Source organism: Apodemus sylvaticus, chromosome 21 (assembly GCF_947179515.1).
Source record: "Apodemus sylvaticus chromosome 21, mApoSyl1.1, whole genome shotgun sequence".
Classification (NCBI taxonomy): domain Eukaryota; kingdom Metazoa; phylum Chordata; class Mammalia; order Rodentia; family Muridae; genus Apodemus; species Apodemus sylvaticus.
The window spans coordinates 50,922,269-50,948,911 of NC_067492.1; the positions used below are offsets into that span (position 1 = coordinate 50,922,269).

The 26,643-nt window shown below is 42.3% G+C and overlaps 1 pseudogene; it reads right to left on the bottom strand.

Annotated features, from left to right (window-relative positions):
• Nucleotides 1–2,359: 2,359 nt before the first annotated feature.
• On the bottom strand, nucleotides 2,360–5,371 carry LOC127671593 (bifunctional phosphoribosylaminoimidazole carboxylase/phosphoribosylaminoimidazole succinocarboxamide synthetase-like; annotated as a pseudogene).
• Between the last annotated feature and the right edge of the window lie 21,272 nt (nucleotides 5,372–26,643).

Here is a 26,643-nt window from a genome sequence, read left to right on the forward strand (position 1 = left end):
TCTTAATAGGTTAAAAATGAAAAATAGTTTGCTTGAATCTTGTCAGACTATAGTAAAATAAAACCTGAAATCAAGAGCAAACACAGGCACAACATGAATGCTCAGGTACCCAATATAGAATTTTAAAAAATAGGGAGGAAACTTTGAAATTCCTAGAATCAAATGAAAACGAAAGCTTTGGATACAGGTAATATATATGTAGGAGGAAAATATAGCTACAAATGCTTACATTTGAAAACTTAGGAAAAAAGCCAGGCATGATGGGACATACATGCCTTTAATCCCAGAGGCAGACAGACCTCTGAGATAGAAACCAGCCTGATCTACACAGCAAGTTCCAAGACAGCAAAGGCTATATAATGAGACACTGTTTGAAAACAGACAACGAAAGCTCACAGAGTGGGACAGGTGAGATGTTCAGAGAGTAAAAGTGTGTGTCACCAAGCCTGACCACCTGAGTTGGATCCCTGAGACCCATGAGCACACAGTTCCACATGCACACACACATACACATGCACACACGCACGCACACGCATACCTAGAGAAAGGAGTGGGGGACGGAGAGGCAAGGAGAGACAGCGTATAAATAAAGACAATACAATAAACTAAGGAGTTGTCCATCTGCATCTTTAGGTTCCAGGTTTGCAAAAACAGAACTCAGAGAACTTAGGCACACAGCCTAATGAAGCACTTCAAGTTTCTAGGAAATTGAGAAATCACACCCGAATGGAGCAGGAAGCAACAAATGATAAAGATTCTGAAGTACAGGGCCTGCTCACGTTAAGAAAAAATGGAGTCTGGCTGCTGAAAGGGGAAGTCCACACAGAAGCTGTTTCCAATTGATCACTCACAAATGAAAAACTGCTCTTCTCCAGCAGAGTCTGCCACACCTGAGAGTGGGTCCCATACCAGCAGTGGACGGCCAACAAAAAATGAACTCAGTGGTGGTTTTTTCAGGTTTGTTGTCTCACAATGTTTTGAGTTTTTTGTTTTTAAACTTTACAGATCTTTTGCTTATGTATTATAGCTTTCCAATTGTTTTGTTTTTATGGGTTTCCTGTGTGTGAGAATGCGTTGTCTCCATGTCTGTATGTTTCTTGTGCTATTTCTTTGGCTCTTTTTTTCCTGATTGTTTGTTTGTTCTATTTCAGTTTGGTTGTTTTTTTATCTTATTTTATTTTAGATACCTGTTTGTATTCTTTTTTTGGGGGGGTGGATTTTTTTTTCGAGACAGGGTTTCTCTGTGTAGCCCTGGTTGTCCTGGAACTCACTCTGTAGACCAGGCTGGCCTCCAACTCAAGAAATCCGCCTGCCTCTGCCTCCCGCCCAGCACCTGTTTGTATTCTAATGAGAAAGAAGAAAAGGCTGTGAAGCTGGGTGGGTGGGGAGGATCTAGGAGCAGTTGGGTGGGTGGGGAGGATCTAGGAGCAGTTGGGTGGGTGGGGAGGATCTAGGAGCAGTTGGTTGGGTGGGGAGGATCTAGGAGCAGTTGGGTGGGTGGGGAGGATCTAGGAGCAGTTGGTTGGGTGGGGAGGATCTAGGAGCAGTTGGGTGGGTGGGGAGGATCTAGGAGCAGTTGGGTGGGTGGGGAGGATCTAGGAGCAGTTGGCTCAGGGGAAACTGCAATCAGAATATATTGTATGAAAAAAATCCATTCTCAATTATCAAAAGGATTATTGCAAAAAATGACTGGATAAAGACTAAAAGAATATTTGCAATCAAGCAAATATTTGGTTCTTTGAAGTCATAAATGGGCTGGACAAACCCTTACCTAAGGTTATTAAAAGATAAGGAAGAATCAATTTAATAAAACTCGAGATGAAAAGGGGGTTGTTAGGACAGACTCCTACCAAAATCCCACGGCCCATTAAAGAACACTTTCTTTTTATTTTATTTTTTAACTAAAGGTTATTTATTGTGAGGCGGGCTACATAGATGCTGGGAACCAGACTCAGCGAGCCATGCTGGCTCTGGAACAGCAGAGACATTGCTCCAGTGCCATAATTACATATTTACCCAACAATAGCTATACATCGGACGAGATGTAATTTATCAGTGTCATGCCAATTTTTACTAACTATAAAGATTCCCTCCCCGACAAGGACAGAGTCTCAGTACACAGTTCAGGGTGACCTTGAACTTAGTGATCCTGCCACCTCAGCCTCTGGAGTGCTAAGGTTACAGGGACGTATTACTATATAGAGCTAGAAAATATTAATAATATCCACTGACAGTGTACCGACTCATAAACATTGAGGACCATTTGTTCATTAGTAAACTGAATTGTTTTCACTTATGTGAAACCATTTGGCTCGATTTTTTTTCTTTAAATCCAAACTAGGAATATGTAACTTTTCTCCTAAACATTAAATTGTTCTTTTACAAATTGCTTTCTCTGATTTTTCTTATCAACCTGTATTAAAGATATCCACGTGTTCAATATGCTCAACTTGAAGTTTGGTCCTCACCAAATTATTGTTCAACCCAACTACCTGAGGAGCAAACTGGACTGATCCTTCTAGAGAAAGTATAGTTGAACAGCCAAGACCACTGGGCAGTTGAAGAGATGACCACATATCCTGAGCACCCCAGTCTGGTGTGATTAGGGGACAGCTGATACCTGGATATGCAGCATTATCACACATTACTGGGCCTAGACCATTGCTTCTGCCTGCCACTGTGATGAATACAGTAAGTACACCACCCCCTCCACAGTCTGCTTTAATCATCATCTGGTCCTTTATGTGCAGATGTTCACGTGGAATCCCAAAATTTCTGCAAGCCTTTTTAATTTATTCACAGTGACCAGGGTCAGAGGTTGACTCCATCAGCACTACCACCCTCACTGACTGACTTGAGAAGCAACTCCACTCGGTCTGCAACCCACTCAAAGTTTTTCTTCACCATCTGGAGTCCTTCCAGAGTTACTTCTTGAGATCACGGTAAGACTGTCTTTCTGCTGGCTATGATCTCCTGATGGCCATGGTCTCCAGGAATCATTATCTCAGATCTTCATATCAACCAGCATACAGTTCTGGGGCAGCAAGGATTTCTCCAGAATTTCAAAAATAGCTTGTGTGACATGACTCATGATATCCACTTCTGTCTTCCCTATAACAAGTCCAGAAAAACAAAATTTTGCAGTGATGAGTTGGTCCTCAGACCACTGGGGATCATTGTTGGCATCATCCTTGAAGGACATCTCCACTTTCGGCAGATAAAACCTGTACCCCTCCTTTATGCCAGGGTTCTTTTTGAGAAAAGGTCCAGTTGCTATTCTTCAGCAGATCCATTCAATTGGAACCATTTGACATCAGGGTGCAATGAAAGCAGTCTCCTCAAATTTCTTGGTGAAAGCAGTTTTTATACCAGCTTCCTGTACTACTGAAATATGCAGCTGGTGATCTGACTGGAGATGGCAGCTTTGACTTCCAGGTGGTTCTTTCTAGATGCATTCCCTGCCGCAATCTGGTCCTTGGACTGCAGGAGGACTCTTCCTGGATTATCTAACAATTCATAGACTTCTTTTGTTTTACCCTCGTAGAGTTTCTTCCCGACGTTTGACTGTCACCATTATCCTAGGTGAACTAGAGGGGCAGACCATAGAGGAAAAAAGAGGCAGCGCTCTGGAAAACATGAGAGATCCCTAGAGAACACTTGCAACACATAATCTAAAACGCTGGAGAATCTGGAAGAAATGGGTTAACTTTTAAACATATATGACCTGCTGAAACCAAACCAAGAAGATATAAATAACTTGACCACAGCAAGCAATAAGACTGAAACAGTAATTAATCTTCCACAAAGGAAAATCTAACACAAAAGGGCTCACTGATGAATTCCAAAATTGTTTAGGGAAGACCTAACATCAATCCTTCTTAAATTGTTCAGCAAAATAAAAGGGGAAGGGATGCTACTAACTGCATTATACAAAGACCCTAGTGTCTAGCTATCAAAACCAAATAAAGACACTATTTTAAAAAAGCCTAAAGACCAATTTTTTGATCAATATATATGCAAAACTTCTCAACAAAAACAGCAAAGAAAAGACACGTGAAACTGCTCTTTCTCTTCATAATAGGGGCTAATTCAAAAATGAACAAAAACAAAACAAATCATATATTAACAAATGCAAAATATAGGGACAGTAAATAACCAATGAGTCAGCTATATATAGCTTAAAGCCAATATCATGATGAAAATCAGATTAAAAGTGACACACCTTTAATCCTAGTGGCCAGCCTGGTCTACACAGCAAACAAGAATTATTTTTTTACTAAAAACTATTTTTAAAATATTTAAGCTGAATACGGTGGCACAATCCTGTAATCCCAGCACTCTGGAGGCAGACGCAAAAAGGACTGCTTAGTGTTTGTGGTCAGCACAGTCCACACAGAGAGTTCCAGGCCATCCAGAACTACATAGTAAAACCCTGACTCAAAAACAACCAAACAAACTAACCAACAAAAGAATGTGATAGCATAATATGTTAATGGTTACTTCTCATATGTGATGCTTTATGTCAAGGCAATGTTATTCATCTCTAAAGCACTGACTATATCATAAAATGTGTCTCAGGGGAAGATGTAAGGAGCTTTCAGGTAGAACACTAACAATGGAGAGCTCTGAATTATTGAACTGAGTTACAGTAACAACAAACCCTTACATACAATAAAATGCTTTGAAATACTATAGAATATTTTCTGAGTGGGCCATGGGATGATACAAGTGGACTGTAAGGGACATCTGCATGCAATGACAAGACAGGAAGGCCAAAGAAGGATCAAGATAAGGAAACAGATCACTAATGGCTAAGTAAGAGAGTGTTGGGGTTTAATGCTTATGTCTAGATGGGGGAGGAGAGACATGCTGAAGAAACTTACTTTTTAAGGCTTAGGACTTAGTAGCTATGTTCAAAAAGTAAGAATGGAGCCACAGATGCTAAGCTATCTTCAAAGACAGTAGCATCTTGATAGAAATAAGGAAGTAGGGAGGGACAGATGATGAGCCCAATTTTGGCCACGTTGAACTTTAAGTAATGATTGAACAGTTGGAGATATGAAGACGGAACTCAGAATTAGAGCGCCAAGCTGGAAGTGCATTTGTGTCAGCAGTAAAATGTCAACTGCTGAGATCATTAGCATGCATGAACTCTTAGGTAGAGAAATAGCAACAAGGAAAATCACAGGCATGGGATTGTAGGGAGGAAAAGACTGAAAATACACATATATGTGTCTAAGTTGATTATTAGCAGAAGAAACACCAACTTTAGTCTAACAACACTGACAGGCAACTTTGGGATAGTACCTGCTTGTGAAGATGTACGATCTCTGCCAATGGGCATCACCACACATGGGGTTGCAGTGCCCATGTCTTCTACATGAACCTGTAGCTATTAGTAACTCTGACACAAGCAAACCTAGTGACAGCCCCTAAATCTTTCTCCTGTATTTAATAATTACAATGAAAAGACATTATAACTTGGTGTCCCACCAAGAGCCATGCCCCAAAGAAAAGTTAGCCATTTTTTTTATCTAAAATTACTGACACTTTGTTTCAAATGCTTAAGGTTCTTAGGATCAGTGTTTATTGCTACAAACAAAAGACACATACCACAAGTGCTGAATGATTGCTGTTAATGCTTCCTAAATTTCAATGCAAATATTAATCACACAGGAATTTTGTTAAATGTTGAGCTGGATAGTTTTACGTCAATGTGGCATAAGCTAAAGTCATCATAAAGCAGGGAACCTCAATTAAGAAAATGCTTCCATAAAATTGGGCTAAGGGAAAACCTGTAGGGCATTTTCTTTTCTTTTTCTTTTTCTTTTTCTTTTTCTTTTTCTTTTTCTTTTTCTTTTTCTTTTTCTTCTGCATTTTTTATTAGATGTTTTCTTTGTTTACATTTCAAATGTTGTCCCCTTTTCTGGTTTCCCCTCTGAAAACACCCTATCCCATCCCTCCATTCCTCTGCTCACCAAACCACCCACTCCTGCTTCCCTGCCCTGGCATTCTCCTATACTGGAGCATCAAGCCTTCTCAGGATCAAGTGCCTCGCCTCCCTTTGATGTCCAACAAGGTCATCCTCTGCTACATATGCAGCTGGAGCCATGGTTCCCTCCAGACTCTTTGGTTGATATTTTAGTACCTGGGAGCTCTAGGGGTACTGGTTGGTTCATATTGTTGTTCCTCCTATGGGGCTGCAAACCCCTTCAGATCCTTAGAACTTTTCTCTACCTCCTCTGTTGGGGACCTTCTGCTCAGTCCAATAGATGGCTGAGAGAATATACCTCTGTATTTGTCATGTACTGGCAGAGCCTCTCAAGAGACAGTGATATCAGACTCCTGTCAGCAAGCATTTGTTGGCATCCCCTATAGTGTCTGGGTTTGGTGACTGTATGTAGAATGGAACCCCAGGTAGACAGTCTCTGGATGGTCTTTCCTTCAGTCTCTGTTCACACTTTGTCTCTGTCTCTCTCCCAATGGGTATTTTGTTCCCCCTTCTAAGAAGGACCTAAGTATCCACACTTTGGTCTTCCTTCTTACTGAGTTTCATGTGATCTGTACATTGAATCTTGGGTATTCCAAGCTTCTGGGGTAATATCTACTTATCAGTGAGTATATACCATGTGTGTTCTTTTCTGGTTGGGTTACCTCACTCAGGATGATATTTTCCAGTTCCATCCTTTTGCCTAAGAATTTAATGAATTCATTGTTTTTAATAGCTGAGTAAATATAAATTTCTGTATCCATTCCTCTTATGAGGGACATTTGGGTTGTTCTAGCTTCTGGCTATTATAAATAAGGCTGCTATGAACATGGGGGAAAATGTGTCCTTATTACATGTTGGAGCATCTTCTGGATATATGCCCAGGAGTGGTATAGCTGGGGCCTCCAGTAGTATTATGTCCAATTTTCTCAGGAACCACCAAACTGACTTCCAGAGTGGTTGTACCAGCTTACAATCTCACCAGCAGTGGAGGAGTGTTCCTCTTCCTTAACATCCTCACCAGCACCTGCTGTCACCTGAGTTTTTGGTCTTAGTCATTCTGACTGGTGTGAGGTGGAATCTCAGAGTTGTTTTGATTTGCATTTCCCTGATGACTAAGGATGTTGAACATTTCTTTAGGTGCTTCTCAGCCACTCGGTATTCCTCAGTTGATAATTCTTTGTTTAGCTCTATATACCATTTTTATTAGATATTTGCCTTATTTATATTTCAAATGCTATCCCTTTTCCATGTTACCCCTCTGAAAATCCCCTATCCCATCTCCCCTCCTTCTGCTTATCCCCCCCCCCCAATTTCCTGACTTCCTTTCCACATTCTGGGGAATCGAGCCTTCACAGGACCAATGATCTCTCCTCTCACTGATGTCTGAAATGGTCATCTTCTGCTACATATGTAACTGGAGCCATGGGTCCCTCCATGTGTACTATTTGGTTGGTGGTTTTGTCCATAGGAGCTCTGGGGGGTACTAGTTAGTACATATTATTGTTCCTCCTGCAGGGCTGCAAACCTCTTCAGCTCCTTGGGTCCTTGGCCTAGCTGCTCCACTGGGGACCCTATGTTCATTCTGTTGGTTGACTGTGAGCCATGGGTATTTTGATCCCCTTTCCAATGAGGATCAAAGTATACACACTTTGGTCTTCCTTCTTCTTTAGCATCATGTGGTCTGTAAGCTGTATCTTGGGTGTTCTGAGCTTTTGGGCCAATATCCACTTATCGATGAGTGCATACCATGTGTGTTCTTTTGTAATTGGGTTACTTCACTCAGGATGTTATTTTCTAGCTCCATCCATTTGCCTCAGGTTCTAGCCCTGTTTGAGTTCCTGTTCTGACTTCCTTCAATGACAGGCTACAACTTGGATATGTAAGTCAAACTCTTTCTTCCCCAACTCGCTTTTTGGTCATGGTGTTTCATCACAGGAATAGAAACCCTACAACAAATGTAGATTCAAATTCAAAAGTACTGGCTGGAGTCTGTTCCACAATCTACCTCACAATTGTTTTGTTCCTTTAATTAGCTCTCAGCTGATGTCACTGGGGCTGGTCAGAGGGCAAAGCCTCTATTACCCCCATCCTGACAAAGCATGACTTTGTAGTTGTAGCTGGGGAGATTCTGAAGGAAGGCTGGTGAACTCAGAAACTGAGTCTGGCAACATTGCCGGGGACTCTGTCTCAGAGATGAAACAATAGTTGTGAGGAAAGGTTGTGGACCAGAAGTTTCCTGTGTAACTTCACGAACAAGAGGGATTAGGGTGAAAATACTCTTTTTCATTCTAAAGAAGAGGCTTGAGGCTCAAGGAAAAGATGACAGGAAGTTAAAAGGCATAGGGAGGCAGAAGCATGATACAGATGAAAGACAATGTCTATTCCAGCCCAGCTTTGCAGGAGGTGTGGAGAGAGACCCAGGAAAGCGAGATAGCCCTGGAGACAACAGACTGGTAATTCCAGAGACAGCAGAAGCAGGCTCATCCCTTCTGTTGCCTCTACTTGCCAGCCTATGAGACAAGCTCTGTAAGAATGTCGTGAACACTAATGTCCCAAGGGTATATAGGTGTCTGTGCATCCGCCTAGGGAGACTACCAAGCAACTGTCCTGGGATAGTCAGGCAACCTGCCATGCCTGAAAGGCATTTCCCAATTGCTACATGTTGGGCAGCCTACCAAAAGCTTTCTGCCATTGACTTCAATTCATTCATGAGGGAACTACAGAAGCTCCAACATTTTACATGTTAATTTGCTGTACTGAAAATGCAGCAGCAAATACTGAAGAGGTGAGATGTATTCGTTTTCACATTATAGATGAACTATTGTTTATGAAATATCTTTAGGATCATGTTTTCTCTTCTCTAAAGTGATTGAACAACTCACTGTTAAAATTGTAACATTCTAAAACTGTAAATGTTGCCACCACCCAAAAGGCCAGGGTCCCATGGAGGTGTCCACACATGAGAACTTATAAATGCTACTTTGGGGCTTTTAAAACAATCATGGATTAATTGCCTTACCTAGTAACTCATTCCATATCCTCCCATGATGTTTATTATAGCCAAAGACAGCAATGGTGTCACATAACCTTACAGTTGCTTATCTACCTGGGTTTTCCTCTCGTGGATTCTATGAGCAGGTGATGCTGTTTCTCTTGCGCTTTCCCTGGATGTCTAGCTCAAGGCTTAACTGACAGAACGTGTCCATAAGCCTGGACTAACTATAGACCTTGCCAAAATTAGTTATGGCATGACACCATGACCCCTCAGCATTGACTTTGGGGTACGTTGAAGATTTTGATGTTCTGAAAAGGCCTTTTTGAATAAAAATAATAATAATAATTGTGGAGAGCATCATTAAGAATAATCTTGATCTCTTGTGTATGTATGATAACACGAAAATGTGGGAAAGGCAATTATTTTATAGCCTATCTTCTTACAATGCCAGGCAGTCTCACAATGAAAGTTGTCAAACTTCACCTGGGTTATACTCAGAAGCCTTGAAGCTACACGGAGTCACGTGGAGAAAGGCCAGTAGCTCACAGGAATATGGACAATGAGGAAACAGCACCAGAGGAAACTCTAGAACCTCGAGGTAAATAATACAGGCACCATTTAGGCTTGTGCTGGGACATGAGCTGAGTTAGAATAGCACGCTTCCCTTCCCCCCAAAAAGAACCTGTCTCATAGGTTCCATGAGTCTTTTGAAAAATATGTTTGAAAATGTAAACAAGTTTCTTTTGTTCCTGCTTCATCTATGACATAGATAACGACTGCGTTAAGAGTCTAACAGAAGAGCATTGTTAATGTAGCAAAGTGTACGGTGACACTCCCACATAGACACAAAAATGTTTTCATACACATGGCATGAGAAGACCAGGAAAAATGTCCTAACTGGTTCAAAGAAAACAGCACAAACTGTTCAGATTCATGAGTCAAAGAATTTCACACAGGAATAAAACCAAGTTTTCCACGTGGGAGAGAAGTTTATAAAGTCTCTGCTAGGCCAGGCACACGCATCCTTTACCTCCAGTTTATAAAGCGTTACTTGTTCAAAATGGCAGGCGAAGCTAAGATCGGGTTGCCTGCAAGCAGGTATTCTCCATGTTTCATAATCTTCCACTGAGATGTGTACATCTTGCCTCCAGTTTCCCTGACCCTCAGTGAGACCCCATCAGCTGTGCCTCAGCCGTGACAGTTCCAGCCACACTCTGACCAGTAAACTGCTGTGATTCCATAACCGAGTGCAGCTATCTGAGAGGCCAGTACTCCACACCGCTCATTAAAAAAGCAGCTACATTTTTATGTTAGCAATCTAAGTGCACCAGGGCTGATTTAATATTTTTAGAATTCCTAGGCACCGGCATTCTTTAGCCCTGGGCAGAAACAGGACACAGGTTTTTCTATAACCAAAACCAAATTATTAACCCTCCCCCCCCCCCAAAAAAATATGGACTTTGCCCAAAAACCAGGTGAGCATTGAATTGAGAGGCCTGGGTTCTGTGCTCTGAAATGGGAGCACACTCTCAGACCTGGGGAGTCGGGAAGCCCGGTGTTTCTTTGGGAGCAGCACCTCTCTGGTGAGTCCTGTCTTTCCACTTCGTCCCAGTGGGTCTCACGGCCTCTATGCACTTTTCCTCACTTGCCCAAGCAACAGATGCAAAGTCGTGAGCTTGCGAATAAAGCCTTCCGTGCAGCGGCAGAACGTCGTCGTGAGTAACTGAGCTCTTCCCTTGCCCACCCTTGCCTGACACAAGAGGTGACCTCACCCGCTGGCTGTCCTCCTCAGGCACCACTGTGGTGCTCCCTCAGGCAGGCTGGGGGAGGCTTTGTTCACTGACTGAATTTGTTCTGAGCGGGTATCTATTCTCTCTGCTCTCCCCACACTCTCCTCCTCTCAGGAGTTCTTCTGTGCCCTCTTTTCCTGTTCTCAGCAGCTGACAGCTTTATTCAGAATCTAAAGAATCGTGTGATCCTGAGCATGTAGCCTGGGAGCTGGCGGAGGATCCCTCCTAAACCGGAGGAGGGGCAGACCCTCGGCACTCCGAATACTACCAAATAGTTGCTCGACCCATAAAAAACACGATCTCTTCAGGCCCTTGGTGAAATGTTTTGTTTTTTTTTTCAAGTAAAATTATTCCCTGATGAGCCCAATGGAGAAGTTAGATGCAAAAATATATATTCAAATAGCTGAATGAGCTAGTCTGTTGCATGGGGTCACTTTGTATTGTTCATTTAAATACTGGAGAATGTCTGTCAAATACAATAGTCTCGCTGTAGCTTGGTTGATGGTAAACTGTTCTGACAGTAAGTAGGCACCAGGTTCAGCAGCTTTGAAAGGAAAATCCTGGTTTGTCTCAATAAAAACACGCCATCAGCACGGAGAACAGTACACATGCTCTTCTATGTACTGAGCCTTTGAGCATTCTTCTCTCCCTCCTTTTTTAATAGCAGTATCAAGTTTTATCTGCATTCCCTATGAAGTCAAATTAGAATGTTCCTTTTCTTACATTTAGAATTAGAGTGTTGTCCTACCCGTGAGAAACATATGATAAACACAAGGATGACAGAGGTAGATGTGTAGGTTCATTCAAACAGCATTCAGCAAGTATTCCAACTACAAAGTGAAGATATAAAGATGTAAGACAGTGTCTCTGTCAGGGCAGAAAGTACAGAGGAATGTCACAACCTCTCACAGTGCTAGCACGGACCTCAGGTTGTATTTCTGCTTTCTGGGACTCCTGGATTTTGAATAATTTAAGTAGAAATGAAATTTTGTTAGTAAAATGACGCACAGCTGGATAGGAACTCTAGCAACTGATCTGACCAGAAAAATCAAGTTAGAACTAGAGAGGTGTTTTCCCAGTCAAAATCACATACTTCCCTTACAGAAACCCACTATTCAATTCCCAGCACCCATGTTGGGCAACTCACAGAACCTGTAGCTTTAGTTCCAGAAGCCTTTGGCTTCTTCCAGCACCTGTTCTCCAGTGTATATACACACATGCACATGCGCGCGTGCGCGCACATACATACACACACACACATACACGCACACCTAATCATAAAATTAGTATTTTTCAAATAGAAAAGTCATTTTTGCTCTTGATCTGTTTTACTTGAAAATAATAATCCATGCTTTTTATTAAAAATTGTACTTATCTCATCACCTCTTTGTTATTAATGGTTTTGTTCTAAATAAAGAAAAATGATGGTTAGGTTACATGTGCTTATTCTTCATGTGGACATATCTTTTTTATTAGATATATTCTTTTTTTACATTTCAAATGTTGTCCTCCTACCTGGTTCTCCCCACCCTGGAAAATCCCCTAACCCATCCCCCCTCCCCCTGCTCACCAATCCACCCACTCCCACTTCCCTGTCCTGGCATTCCCCTACACTGGGGCATCTAGCATTCTCAGGACCAAGGGCCTCTCCTCCCTTTGATGTCCAATGAGGCCATTCTTTGAAGCATATGCATCTGGAGCCATGAGTCCCTCCATGTGCGCTCTTTAGTTGGTGGTTTAGTCCCTGGGAGCTCTGGGGGTACTGGATGGTTCAAATTGTTGTTCTTCCTATGATGCTATGAACCCTTTCAGCTCCTTGGGTCCTTTCTCTAGGTCCTCCACTGGGGACCCTGTGCTCAGTTCAATGGTTGGCTGAGAATGTCCCCCTCTGTATTTTTCATGCACTGGCAGAGACTCCCAGGTGACAGCTATAACAGGGTCTGGTCAACAAGCTCTTGCTGGCATCCGAAATAGTGTCTGGATTTGTAACTGTATATGGGATGGATCCCTAGGAGAGGCAGTCTCTGGATGGTCTTTCCCTCAGTCTCTGCTCTACATTTTGTCTCTGTATCTCCTCCTGTGGGCATTTTGTTCTCCCTTCTAAGAAGGACCAGCATATCCATACTTTGTTCTTCCTTTTTACTGAGCTCCATTTGGTCTGTGAATTGTATCTTGGGTATTCCAAGCTTCTGGGCTAATATCCACTTATCAAGGAGTGCATAGCATGTGTGTTCTTTTGTAATCAGGATGATATTTTCTAGCTCCATCCATTTGCCTAAGAATTTTATGAGCTTATTTTTTTTAATACCTGAGTAGTATTCCATTGTGTAAATAAACCATATTTTCTGTGTCCATTTCTCTGTTGAGGGACATCTGGGTTCTTTCCAGCTTCTGGCTATTATAAATAGGGCTGCTATGAACATAGTGGAGCATGTGTCCTTATTACATGCTGGAGAATCCTCTGGATATATGTCCAGGAGTGGTATAGCAGGGTCCGCTGGTAGTATTTTGTCCAATTTTCTGAGGAACCGCCAAACTGATTTCCAGAGTGGTTTTACCATCTTGCAATCCCACCAGCGATGGAGGAGTGTTCCTCTTTTCCACATCCTCACCAACACCTGCTGTCTCCTGAGTTTTTTATCTTAGCCATTCTGACTGATGTGAGGTGAAATCTCAGGGTTTTTGTTTTTGTTTTTGTTTTTTTTTTGATTTGCATTTCCCTGATGACTAATGATGTTGAACATTTTTTTAGGTGTTTCTTAGCCATTTGGTATTCCTCAGTTGATAATTCTATGTTTAGCTCTGTACCCCATTTTTAATAGGGTTATTTGGTTCTCTGGAGTCTAATTTCTTGAGCTCTTTGTATGTATTGGATATTAGCCCTCTGTCATATGTAGGATTGATAAAGATCTTTTCTCCATTTGTTGTTTGCTGTTTTGTCCTGTTGAAAGTGTCCTTTGCCTTAGAGAAACTTTGTAATTTTGTGAGGTCCCATTTGTCAATTCTTGATCTTAGAGCATAAACTATTGCTCTAAGTAACAAGAGCATAAACTATTGTTCTGTTCAGGAAATTTCCCCCTGTTGCCTATGAGCTCAAGGCTCTTCCCCACTTTCTTTTCTATTAGTTTCAGTGTATCTGATTTTATGTGGAGGTCCTTGATCCACTTGGACTTGAGCTTTGTACAAGGAGATAAGAATGGATCGATTTGCATTCTTCTACATGCTAACCTCCAGTTGAACCAGCACTATTTCTTGAAAAGGCTACTTTATTTCCACTGGATGGTTTTAGTTCCTTTGTCAAAGATCAAATGACCATATGTGTGTGGGTTCATTTCTGAGTCTTCAATTCTATTCCATTGGTCCACTTGCCTGTCACTGTCCCAATATCATGCAGTTTTTATCACTGTTGCTCTGTAGTATTGCTTCAGGTCCAGGATACTGATTCCCCCAGAAGTTCTTTTGTTGTTGAGAATAGTTTTAGCTATCCTGGAATATATTATTCCAGATGAATTTGAGAATTGCTTTTTCTACCTCTATGAAGAATTGAGTTGGAATTTTGATGGGGAGTGCATAGAATCTATAGATTGCTTTTTGGCAAGATGTTCATTTTTACTATATTAATCCTGCCTATCAACAAGCTTGGGAGATCATTCCATCTTCTGAGGTCTTCTTCAACTTCTTTCTTCAGAGACCTGAAGTTCTTGTCGTATAGATCATTCACTTGTTTGGTTAGAGTCACACCAAGATACTTTATATTGTTTGGGACTATTGTGAAGGGTGTCATTTCCCTAATTTCTTTCTCAGCTTGCTTATCCTTTGAGTATTGGAAGGTACTGATAAACTTATACTATCTTAAATAAATTTACAATTTTGTGTTAGGCCATATTCACTTTGCTACTTGTGATCTAAAGACCACAGGCTGGAGATGTATGCAAGTGATAATGGAGAGGTTACTACACCACCGTTAGCTGAAGTCAAGCATATTCAGATTCATATAGCTTCAGACTAGATTCCACTTTAGTAAGAGACTTATAACACAAAGTTGACTGTGTGACTCTAGATTTCAAGAAAACAACTTTTTGTAACATTGATGTGACTGGAATCTAAGGTTTTTTTTTTTAATTTTTTTATTCGATATAATTTATTTACATTTCAAATGATTTCCCCTTTTCTAGCCCCCCCACTCCCCGAAAGTCCCGTAAGCCCCCTTCTCTTCCCCTGTCCTCCCTCCCACACCTTCCCACTTCCCCGTTCTGGTTTTGCCGAATACTGTTTCACTGAGCCTTTCCAGAACCAGGGGCCACTCCTCCTTTCTTCTTGTATCTCATTTAATGTGTGGATTATATTTTGGGTATTCCAGTTTTCTAGGTTAATAACCACTTATTAGTGAGTGCATACCATGATTCACCTTTTGAATCTGGGTTACCTCACTTAGTATGATGTTCTCTAGCTCCATCCATTTGCCTAAGAATTTCATGAATTCATTGTTTCTAATGGCTGAATAGTACTCCATTGTGTAGATATACCACATTTTTTGCATCCACTCTTCTGTTGAGGGATACCTGGGTTCTTTCCAGCATCTGGCAATTATAAATAGGGCTGCTAAAATATAGTAGAGCATGTATCCTTATTACATGGTGGGGAATCCTCTGGGTATATGCCCAGGAGTGGTATAGCAGGATCTTCTGGAAGTGAGGTGCCCAGTTTTCTGAGGAACCACCAGACTGATTTCCAGAGTGGTTGTACCAATTTGCAACCCCACCAGCAGTGGAGGAGTGTTCCTCTTTCTCCGCACCCTCTCCAACACCTGCTGTCTCCTGAATTTTTAATCTTAGCCATTCTGACTGGTGTAAGATGAAATCTTAGGGTTGTTTTGATTTGCATTTCCCTAATGACTAATGAAGTTGAGCATTTTTTAAGATGCTTCTCCGCCATCCGAAGTTCTTCAGGTGAGAATTCTTTGTTTAACTCTGTACCCCATTTTTAATAGGGTTGTTTGGTTTTCTGGAGTCTAACTTTTTGAGTTCTTTATATATATTGGATATTAGCCCTCTATCTGATGTAGGATTGGTGAAGATCTTTTCCCAATTTGTTGGTTGCCGATCTGTCCTCTTGATGGTGTCCTTTGCTTTACAGAAACTCTGTAACCTTATGAGATCCCATTTGTCAATTCTTGCTCTTAGAGCATACGCTATTGGTGTTCTGTTCAGAAACTTTCTCCCTGTACCGATGTCCTCAAGGGTCTTCCCCAGTTTCTTTTCTATTAGCTTCAGAGTGTCTGGCTTTATGTGGAGGTCCTTGATCCATTTGGATTTGAGCTTAGTACAAGGAGACAAGGATGGATCAATTCGCATTCTTCTGCATGCTGCCCTCCAGTTGAACCAGCACCATTTGTTGAAAAGGCTATCTTTTTTCCATTGGATGTTTTCAGCCTCTTTGTCGAGGATCAAGTGGCCATAGGTGTGTGGGTTCATTTCTGGATCTTCAATCCTGTTCCATTGATCCTCCTGTCTGTCACTGTACCAATACCATGCAGTTTTTAACACTATTGCTCTGTAGTATTGCTTGAGGTCAGGGATACTGATTCCCCCAGATTTTCTTTTGTTGCTGAGAATAGTTTTAGCTATCCTGGGTTTTTTGTTGTTCCAGATGAATTTGATAATTGCTCTTTCTAACTCTGTGAAGAATTGAGTTGGGATTTTGATGGGTATTGCATTGAATCTGTATAGTGCTTTTGGCAAAATGGCCATTTTAACTATATTGTTTCTACCGATCCATGAGCATGGGAGGTTTTCCCATTTTTTGAGGTCTTCTTCCATTTCCTTCTTCAGAGTCTTGAAGTTCTTGTCATACAGATCTTTCACATGTTTGGTAAGAGTCACCCCAAGATACTTTATACTGTTTGTGGCTATTGTGAAGGGGGTCATTTCCCTAATTTCTTTCTCAGCCTGCTTATCCTTTGAGTATAGGAAGGCCACTGATTTGCTTGAGTTGATTTTATAACCTGCCACTTTGCTGAAGTTGTTTATCAGCTGTAGGAGCTCTCTAGTGGAGTTTTTTGGGTCACTTAGGTAGACTATCATGTCGTCTGCAAATAATGATAGTTTGACTTCTTCCTTTCCAATTTGTATCCCTTTGACCTCCTTATGTTGTCGAATTGCCCGAGCTAGTACCTCAAGTACAATATTGAAAAGATAAGGAGAAAGGGGGCAGCCTTGTCTGGTCCCTGATTTCAGTGGGTTTGCTTCAAGTTTCTCTCCATTTAGTTTGATGCTGGCTACCAGTTTGCTGTATATTGCTTTTACTATGTTTAGGTATGGGCCTTAAATTCCTGTTCTCTCCAAGACTTTAAGCATGAAAGGATGCTGAATTTTGTCAAATGCTTTTTCAGCATCCAATGAAATGACCATGTGGTTTTGTTCTTTGAGTTTGTTTATGTAGTGGATTGTATTGATGGATTTCCATATATTGAACCAACCCTGCATTCCCGGGATAAAGCCTACTTGATCATGGTGGATGATCATTTTAATGTGTTCTTGGATTCGGTTGGCAAGAATTTTATTGAGTATTTTTGCATCGATGTTCATAAGGGAAATTGGTCTGAAGTTCTCTTTCTTTGTTGGATCTTTGTGTGGCTTTGGTATCAGCGTAATTGTGGCTTCGTAGAAGGAATTGGGTAGTGTTCCTTCTGTTTCTATTTTGTGGAATAGTTTGAAGAGTATTGGCGTTAACTCTTCTTTGAAGGTCTGGTAGAATTCTGCACTGAAACCATCTGGTCCTGTGCTTTTTTTGGTTGGAAGACTTTCTATGACTCCTTCTATTTCCTAAGGCTTTATGGGACTGTTTAGATGGTCTAGTTGGTCCTGATTTAATTTTGGTATTTGGTGTCTGTCAAGGAAATTGTCCATTTCCTCCAGATTCTCCAGTTGTGTTGAGTACAGGCTCTTGTAGTAGGATCTGATGATTTTTTGGATTTCCTCAGTTTCCGTTGTTATATCTCCCTTTTCATTTCTAAGTTTGTTAATTTGGATACTTTCTCTGTGCCCTTTGGTCAGTCTGGCTAAGGGTTTATCTATCTTGTTGATTTTCTCAAAGAACCAGCTCCTGGTTTTGTTGATTTTTTGTATGGTTCTCTTTGTTTCTACTTGATTGATTTCGGCCCTAAGTTTGATGATTTCCTGCCTTCTACTCCTCCTGGGTGAAATAGCTTCTTTTTGTTCTAGGGCTTTCAGGTGTGTCATTGAGCTGGTAATGTATGCTCTCTCCATTTTCTTTTTGGAGGCACTCAGTGCTATGAGTTTTCCTCTTAGCACTGCTTTCATTGTGTCCCATAGATTTGGGTATGTTGTGTTTTCATTTTCATTGTGTTCTAAAAAGTCTTTAATTTCTTTCTTTATTTCTTCCTTGACCAAGGTATCATTGAGTAGAGTATTGCTCAATTTCCACGTGTATGTGGGTTTTCTGTTGTTTCTGTTGCTATTGAAGACCACTTTTACTCCATAGTGATCAGATAGGAGGCATGGGATTAGTTCGATCTTCTTATATTTGTTGAGGTCTGTCTTGTGACCAATTATATGGTCGATTTTGGAGAAGGTACCATGAGGTGCTGAAAACAAGGTATATTCTTTTGTTTTAGGATAGAATGTTCTATATATATCTGTTAAATCTAATTGGTCCAAAGCTTCAATTAGTTTCATTGTGTCCTTGTTTAGTTTCTGTTTTCCTGATCGGTCCATTGAGGAAAGTGCAGTGTTGAAGTCACCCACATTTATTGTGTTAGGTGCAATGTGTGCTTTGAGTTTTAATAAAGTTTCTTTTATGAAAGAGGGTGCCCTTGCATTTGGAGCATAGATGTTCAGGATTGAGAGTTCTTCTTGTTGTATTTTTCCTTTGACCAGCAAGAAGTGTCCCTCAGAGTCTCTTTTGATGACTTTGGGTTGAAAGTCAATTTTATCTGATGTTAAAATGGCTACTCCAGCTTGTTTCCTGAGACCATTTGCTTGTAAGATTGTCTTCCAGCCTTTTACTCTAAGGTAGTGTTTGTCTTTGACCCTGAGGTGTGTTTCCTGTAAGCAGCAAAATGTAGGGTCCTGTTTACGTATTCAGTCAGTTAGTCTGTGTCTTTTTATTGGGGCATTAAGTCCATTGATGTTAAGAGATATTAAGGAATAGTGATTGTTACTTCCTATCATTTTTGACGTTATTTTTTAAATTTGATTGCTTAACTTCTTTTGGGTTTGAGGAAAGGTTACTATCTTGCTTTTTCCAGGGTGAAGCTTCCCTCCTTGTATTGGTGTTGTCCTCCTAATATCCTTTTTAGGGCTGGGTTTGTGGATAGATAGTGGGTAAACTTGGTTTTGTCGTGAAATATCTTAGTTTCTCCATCTATGGTGATTGAGAGTTTTGCTGGATATAGTAGTTTTGGTTGGCATTTGTGTTCTCTTAGAGTCTGCATGAGATCTGCCCAGGACCTTCTAGCCTTCATAGTCTCAGGTGAAAAGTCTGCTGTGATTCTGATAGGTCTTCCTTTATATGTTACTTGGCCTTTTTCTCTTACTGCCTTTAATATTCTTTCTTTGTTTAGAACATTTGGTGTTTTGATTATTATGTGACGGGAAGTATTTCTGTTCTGGTCCAGTCTGTTTGGAGTTCTGTAGGCTTCTTGTATATTCATGGGCATCTCTCTCTTTAGGTTAGGGAAGTTTTCTTCCATAATTTTATTGAAGATATTTGCTGGCCCTTTAAGTTGTAAATCTTCACTCTCATCTATGCCTATAATCCTTAGGTTTGGTCCTCTCATTTTGTGCTGGATTTCCTGGATATTTTGGGTTACAAGCTTTTTGCATTTTGCATTTTCTTTAACTGTTGAGTCCATGGTTTCTATAGAATCTTCAGCATCTGAGATTCTTTCTTCTATTTCTTGTATTCTGTTGTTGATATTTGCATCTCTGTCCCCTGATTTCTTCCCAAGGCTTTCTATCTCCAAAGTTGTCTCCCTTTGAGTTTTCTTAGTTGTTTCTACTTCTGATTTTAGATCCTGGATGGTTTTGCTTAGCTCCTTCACTTGCTTGTTTGTGCTTTCCTGTAATTCTTTAAGAGATTTTTGTGTTTCCTCTTTCATGACCTCAGCCTGTTGACCAAAGTTCTCCTGTATTTCTTTAAGTGATTTTTGCGTTTCCTCCTTGTTGGCTTTTATATTCTCTTGGATTTCTTTCAATGATTTTTGTGTTTCCCTAGTAAGGGCTTCTAACTTTTGATCCACTTTCTCCTGAATTTCTTTAAGTATGTCCTTCATGTGCTCCTGTACCAGCATCATGACCAGTGATTTTAAATCCATATCTTGTTTTACTGGTGTGATGGGGTATCCAGGACATGCTGGTAGAGGAGAATTGGGTTCAGATGTTGCCATATTGCCTTGATTTCTGTTAGTGACGTTCCTGCGTTTGCCTTTTGCCATCTAGTTCTCACTGGTGTTACTTGGTCTTGTCAGTGCTGGACTCACCAGTGCAAGCTGCCCCTTCCCTGTTGGCCTCTGGTGCACAGCTTACATCCTGCACTGCCTGTAGACAGGGTGCTGCTGTCCAGGCTGTTCAGATCCCGAATCAGGCACCTGAAGGCTCCCGCTGGGGCCTGCAGGATTTACCGGAGCACACCGACTTCTCCCAGCTGGCCGCCCGGAAGCCCTCGCTAGCCTCTTGAGGGACCTGGAGATGTGGTGCGGCCGCCCAGGCTGATCTGAAGCGGAGAGAGTTGAGCTGAGGGCTTCCGCCTGAGGCCTTGCCCCAGATTGTGTCTGTGGACCAGATGGAGCACGTGTGCACCCCCAGGGAGCGCCGAAGGTGTATGCTGCTGTTACCTCCCCTGTGTTCCGCTCACTCTGCTGGGCAGCCGATTCCCCAACCGGGCTGGCGCACACAAGGTTGTCCTGGCCGCCCAGTCCCTGAGTCCAGGCAAACGCCTGGGAGGCCAAGGTCCGAGCAAAGTTCCCCTAGGGCTATGACTGTTAGTTGGGTCCGCCAGGTGACCCGGATGGCGGGTGTGCGCGTCCGCGCTCCCCGAAAGCACCGGGAGAGTCTGTTGTGCTAATAACCTCCTGGGCGGGTTGACACACAGATGGCCCACCAAGCCGCCCAGTTCTTGGGGTCAGTCCTGTGCCTTTTGGGGCCTAGACCCCCGTTTTGTTAGCCTCAGGCTACGCTTGTTAGCAGTCTCTGCCCTCCGGAGCACTCTGGCTCCTGTAGGCAAAATGGCGGCGTGTGCGCCGGCCAGGGCAAAAAAACCTCCTGGCTGGGTTGGCACCCCGATGGCCACCCGAACAGCCCAGGGCCTGGGTGCAGGCCAACGCCCGTCGGGCTCAGACCCCTGCGGTGTTGGCCTTGGATTATGTTTGTGTACCTCAGTCTGTCCGATCTCTGGAGTCCGAAATCAAGATGGAGGTGAGTCTCTCCTGACTGGCGGGAGGCCGCGTTCTGAAGTGGCTTCCGTGCAGCGAAAGGCGCTGCACAACCGCAGCTGCTTGCCGCCCGGCTGGTCAGCGAAGGTCAGTGGTCGTGGGCGCAGGGCCTAACTGGACCCTGTGTCGCCTTGGTTCCACTGCTGATGGCCCTTCAGCTGGACCAGCCACTGCTGCACTCTAAGGTTTTTTTACTAACCTACTCCACTGTAAAACCAAGAGACAGGAGCTTATGGTATGAAATAGATTTAATCACAGTTGCATTAAAACTAGAGGGTGAAATTCTCAAGGTCTTTCTACCTTGTCACAGCAGTGCTACAATTTATAGAAAGAAGGAAAGAAAGAAAGGAAAGAAGAAAGAAAGAAAGAAAGAAAGAAAGAAAGAAAGAAAGAAAGAAAGAAAGAAAGAAAGGAAGGAAGGAAGGAAGGAAGGAAGGAAGGAAGGAAGGAAGGAAGGAAGGAAGGAAAGGATGGAAGGAAGGAAGAAAAGAAAGAAGGAAAGAAAAAAGAAAGAAAGAAAGAAAGAAAGAAAGAAAGAAAGAAAGAAAGGAAGGAAGGAAGAAAGGAAGAAAGGAAGAAAGGAAGAAAGGAAGAAAGGAAGAAAGGAAGAAAGGAAGAAAAGAAGGAAGGAAAAGATGGAAAGGATGGAAGGAAGGAAGAGAGAAAAGAAAGGAAGGAAGGAAGGAGAGAGAGAAAGAGAGAGAGAGAGAGAGAGAGAGAGAGAGAGAACATGGAACAAAAGTCAGGAAACACACATGTAGTTGTCTGAACTGATACATAAATCCTTCTTCCAGATAAGTCTCTCTTCTGATGCCAGGGTCCCCAGGAGTGGTACCTTCTTAATTCCCAACATGGAATTCTCTTGAGAAATTATTCTTAAGGCTTCCATTTCACTGGAGGTCAGGACCAATGCGATTCTCCTAGAGAACAATGTAGCCATCTTAGAGAAACCTTCGGCAAACCGCTCATTCCTACAATTGCGTTCATTATCAGTTCTTCCAGTCAGCTTCCATTCCTTCACTGAACTCAGTTACAACCACCACTTAACATTCCAAAAGCTAAGTTACAAAGGATCCCAGCTTCACCTAATATGCCTGTGTTTTCTGCTGGTTGGCATTGTGACAGGATTCACAATCACCATGCTGACTGTGGAATGTCTTACTTAATGGAGTTAAATAAGTTGGGATGAGCCCCTCTATCAATGGCTCCAATTTGTATAAATGCAAACTTATTTGAAAGAACAGAGCCTGGTCTGAGAATACAACTGAAGGGATCTCCTGACCCTTGAAAAACTGCCCAGGAAACAGTTTCTCCGGGATCAGCGTACAGAAACTGATACGGCCATTGCCCAAGGGCCCCAGGCTACACCGGGAGCTGGCAGCAGAACTTGGCAGCCATGTGGGTTTGCAGGCATGAAAGCTGCAAGACTGAGGGTGGCATAGAGTCTTGCCTCAAGGTTTCTGAGATCAGCTGAAGATAGTCTATTTGAGGTACAGTCAGAATCCCTCCAATGCAACCCCAAGAGACCACTGTATGTGATTCTGTAAGAGTGAAGTCTAAGTTGCCTTGGAGACCTCAGGATGCTGGAGATGCCAGAACCACAAGACATCTGCCAAAGAAAACTATGGATAGAGAGTCGACCTGGCTCAAGAACAGAGATGCAGCAGAGTGGCCAGGACAGAGGCCCCAGACCTTAGGACCCAGATGTGGGACTTGAAGCTGCAGGAAGGATTTAGTGTTTCTCTTCTGGGTTTTGGTCTTGGTTTATTCAGATCATTCCTTGCTGTGCACTGCTTTGCTGTTTGCTACCCTTTTGAAATGAGAATATTTAATTCGTACTGCTGCATCTTAAAAGTGGGCTATTCAGCTGCAATGTTAACAGGGCTCATGGTTATTTTTTTTTAACAGTTTAAACCCAGAAGAGCCTTGGGAATTTTAAACAGTGTTGGAATTGTTAAGGATTGTGGGAACTTCTGATGTTTGACTAAATGCATTTTGCATTATGACATGGCCATGAGACTTTCAGAAGAAAGTTCTGTCTTAACAGAGTTATGTCTTAAAAGTGGCACGTTTGGGTGTCAAGTTGATAAGGGTGAGCTTGTGATGTGCTCTTATCCTGACAGGTTTCAGAATCACCCCGTAGATGAACCTCTGAGCCCAGACTTAAGGAATTTAGATTAGACTAGCCTCTGGGCCTGTCTACGAGGCGTTATCTTGATTAAGTCAAATAAAGTTGGAAAATTCACACTGCATGTAGGCAGCGCTATTCCTGTGGGCGGCGCCATTCCTGTGCACGGTGCCGTTCCTGTGGGCGGCGCCATTTCTGTGGGCAGCTCCGTTTCTATGGGCACGGTTCCTAACACAAAGGAGGATGCAAGCTGAGCACAGGCATCCTCTACTCGCTTCTCCCTTACTACAGATGCAATGTGTCTGCTGCTTCGAGCACCTTCCCCAGTACCACAGACTGTGTATCCATAAACTGTGAGTCAAACTGCGAGAATCTTGTTGATTTTGTCATGGTAACTACCTGACAGTCTAGTTAGACCATCCACAGGGCTGCTGTTTTGCAAAGTATAAAGACTATATTTTACATCTCAGAAGTCTTTCTTGAACAAGACAAAATATAAAATATCAACATGAGATTCAGATTTAAAAACAAAAACAAAAACAGTGTAAAGTCTTCTTTATTAAGAGCTTCTACACTAGTACTCTGAAATTCAGCATTAGGATCCCAGTGTCATGGCCCCTTTAACTCCAGCAGCTGAGAGGCAGAGGTATAGGGATCTCTGAGAGTTCAAAGCTAGCCTGTTTTACTTAGTGAGTTCCAAGCTAGTGAAGGCTACATAGCAATACCCAGTCACACAAAATAAATAAACAGAACAAATAAATTGATTTAATTAATTTAATAAATAATCTAGCCTGATACTTCCTTGTTTTACCTCAGTCTCTGACTTTAGCCAACTTGTTTCTTTGTACTAAGTTTCCTCATCCAAAACATCATGCATCACTAGATGCTGTTACTTTACATTTTCAAGCAATAATTTCTTCACTTCTAAAATGAAATTTAAATTGAATTATCTCCTGGGCTTGGTGTGAAGGTAAATTCACATTATCCTACTCCAGTGAGAATTGCGTTCAGAAAAATAACAGAGCAAATGACACACGAGTCACAAAGTCAGCATCTCTAAGACACTTCTAATTCGACTTCTTCAATGAGACAACAAACCTTCAGAGAAGGTTATCTGTGGTGAAAATATTCTCCGCCACCGACAACCAGCTCAGGAACAAGGTCAGAGTTAACATAGTCAGAACCACAGCAAGCGGGCGTGGTGGCAGAGAGAATCAGAGAATATTGCAGGAAAATTGCTATTTTTCTCCATTCTGCTTTATTCAAATCAATTTTAAAAACCTTCATAAGAAACTTTCAAATTGCATTTAATGATACACTGTCAAAGTAGAAAGAGCATTAGGCATTTCCTCAAGCCACTGGTTACTCGGAGGGTAGTTAAAACCTTCAGCTGCTGGCGAACTTGAAGCATGTATGAATCATCTTAATGGCATATTTACTGAAGCACTTAATCAAGTACTTCGGGGTAAAGAGATCAAGTGTATCCCCGAGGAAGTGGAGAGGTCTAACTAAAAACAGTGTAATGTCTCCCACAGGCTGGGAATCCACGCCTACCAGACAACTTGTTAATAGTCCCAACTAGTTAAATTCTAGTTTGTCACCAAGCATTCTTAATCGGAACCTCAGATGTGTCGTCCGTACCTGCCAATCCACACCTACAGAGAGAGCAGTGGGTTAACTTACCAAGCCGGCCATAAACCTGCCAAGGTTGCTTTTTCATGAGCTTGCTTTCTTTCACCAGCTCCCGAACCAATGGAGCCAAAACCATACGGATCAACAGAGTCACTCTAAACTGAGCCTGCTTCCATAGCTCTTCCTCAGTCCCTCCAGCCACATAGCTTCTGTGTCCTGGCTGACAAACAGGTTCTCGGTTTATTGTCAATTAAAAAAAGAGATTAAACAAATGTTTTTGAAGCTGAATTTCTACTGTCTGTCTTTTTGTAGAAAAGAGGAAAAAGGTTAATTTTAAGAACTCCAGAGTAAGCCAAATTTTCAAGTATCCTTCAAGGTAAGTTTTTTTTTAACCCCCTTACCCCCAACACACACACACACACACACACAAAGATCCTCTTTGGTATAATTAAAAACAGAAGATGCCTCTTTTAGCCTAACCCCTTTAAGGATGGTATTTTAAAAAATAGACAAGCAAATGTGTCTGATACTCTGAGAAAGTCATAAACAAAAGAAGACAAAATAATTTAGAATAAATGATTTTTAATGAAATAATTCTGCATATGAATAAATATTTTTAGCCTATCTCAGCAAGAGGGAGAAAGGAGGAAAGAGTGAAAAGGAATGAAAAAAAAAAAAAAACCTTGGCTCCACCCAGCAGCTAATGGGAAAAGACTGAACCACCAACCCAAGAGTGAGCACAGGCTAGACCTCACCCTCCTGCATATATGTAACAGATATGCAGCTTGGTCTTCATGTGGGTCCTGAGAAGCTAGAGCATGGGCTATCCCAGAAGCTGTCACCTGTCCGTGGGGTGTGTTCTTCTAGCTGGGCTGCCTTCAGTAGGATGGGGGTGGGGAGGTGCTGGTCTCACAGAGGCTTTAGGTGTCAGGGTGGGGGTGATCTGATGTTTCTCCTGCAGAATTGCCATGAAGGCAGTCAGTTGAAGATTTTTGCAAGGAGGGGAGGAGATTTAATCTTAGAAAACTGCTATTTGAAGGAAACCTTAAATATCCTGTCTGGGGGTTGGAGAGATGGCTCAGCGGTTTAGAGCACTGACTGTTCTACCAGAGGTCCTGAGTTCAATTCCCAGCACCCACATGGGAGGCCATGAGCAGGACTGTGGGCTCCTACGCGCCTCTCCGGCTAGGCTGTGGGCAAGGTTTTATGTCACTGTGAGACTCCTAACTCATGCTTTTACACCCCTAACCCTGTGGACATGTGTGTTCAGAGAACTATGCAAAGTGCTGGTCTCAGGTCACACTGCCTCACGGAACCCTTGGGTTTCACGCTGACTGTCAGTCATGCGCCACACAGTCTGCTGGTGAACAGAACTGCATCAAATTGATTTTCCAGAGTCCAGTGGACCCAGGGCACCACCTACACGTTATCACCAAGTGTCTGTGAAGACCTTGCCAGTAACTCCAGATTCTGCCTTTTTGTAATGTTGTTTGTTATGGGGAAGGCAGACTGGGTTGGGGGAAAAGGGAGTGGGGTGGAGGTTGGCGTTGAAACTGGCAAGAGTTAGCCAGGCGTGGTGGCACACACTTGTAATCCCGGCACTTGGGAGGCAGAGGCAGGCAGATTTCTGAGTTCGAGGCCAGCCTGGTCTAC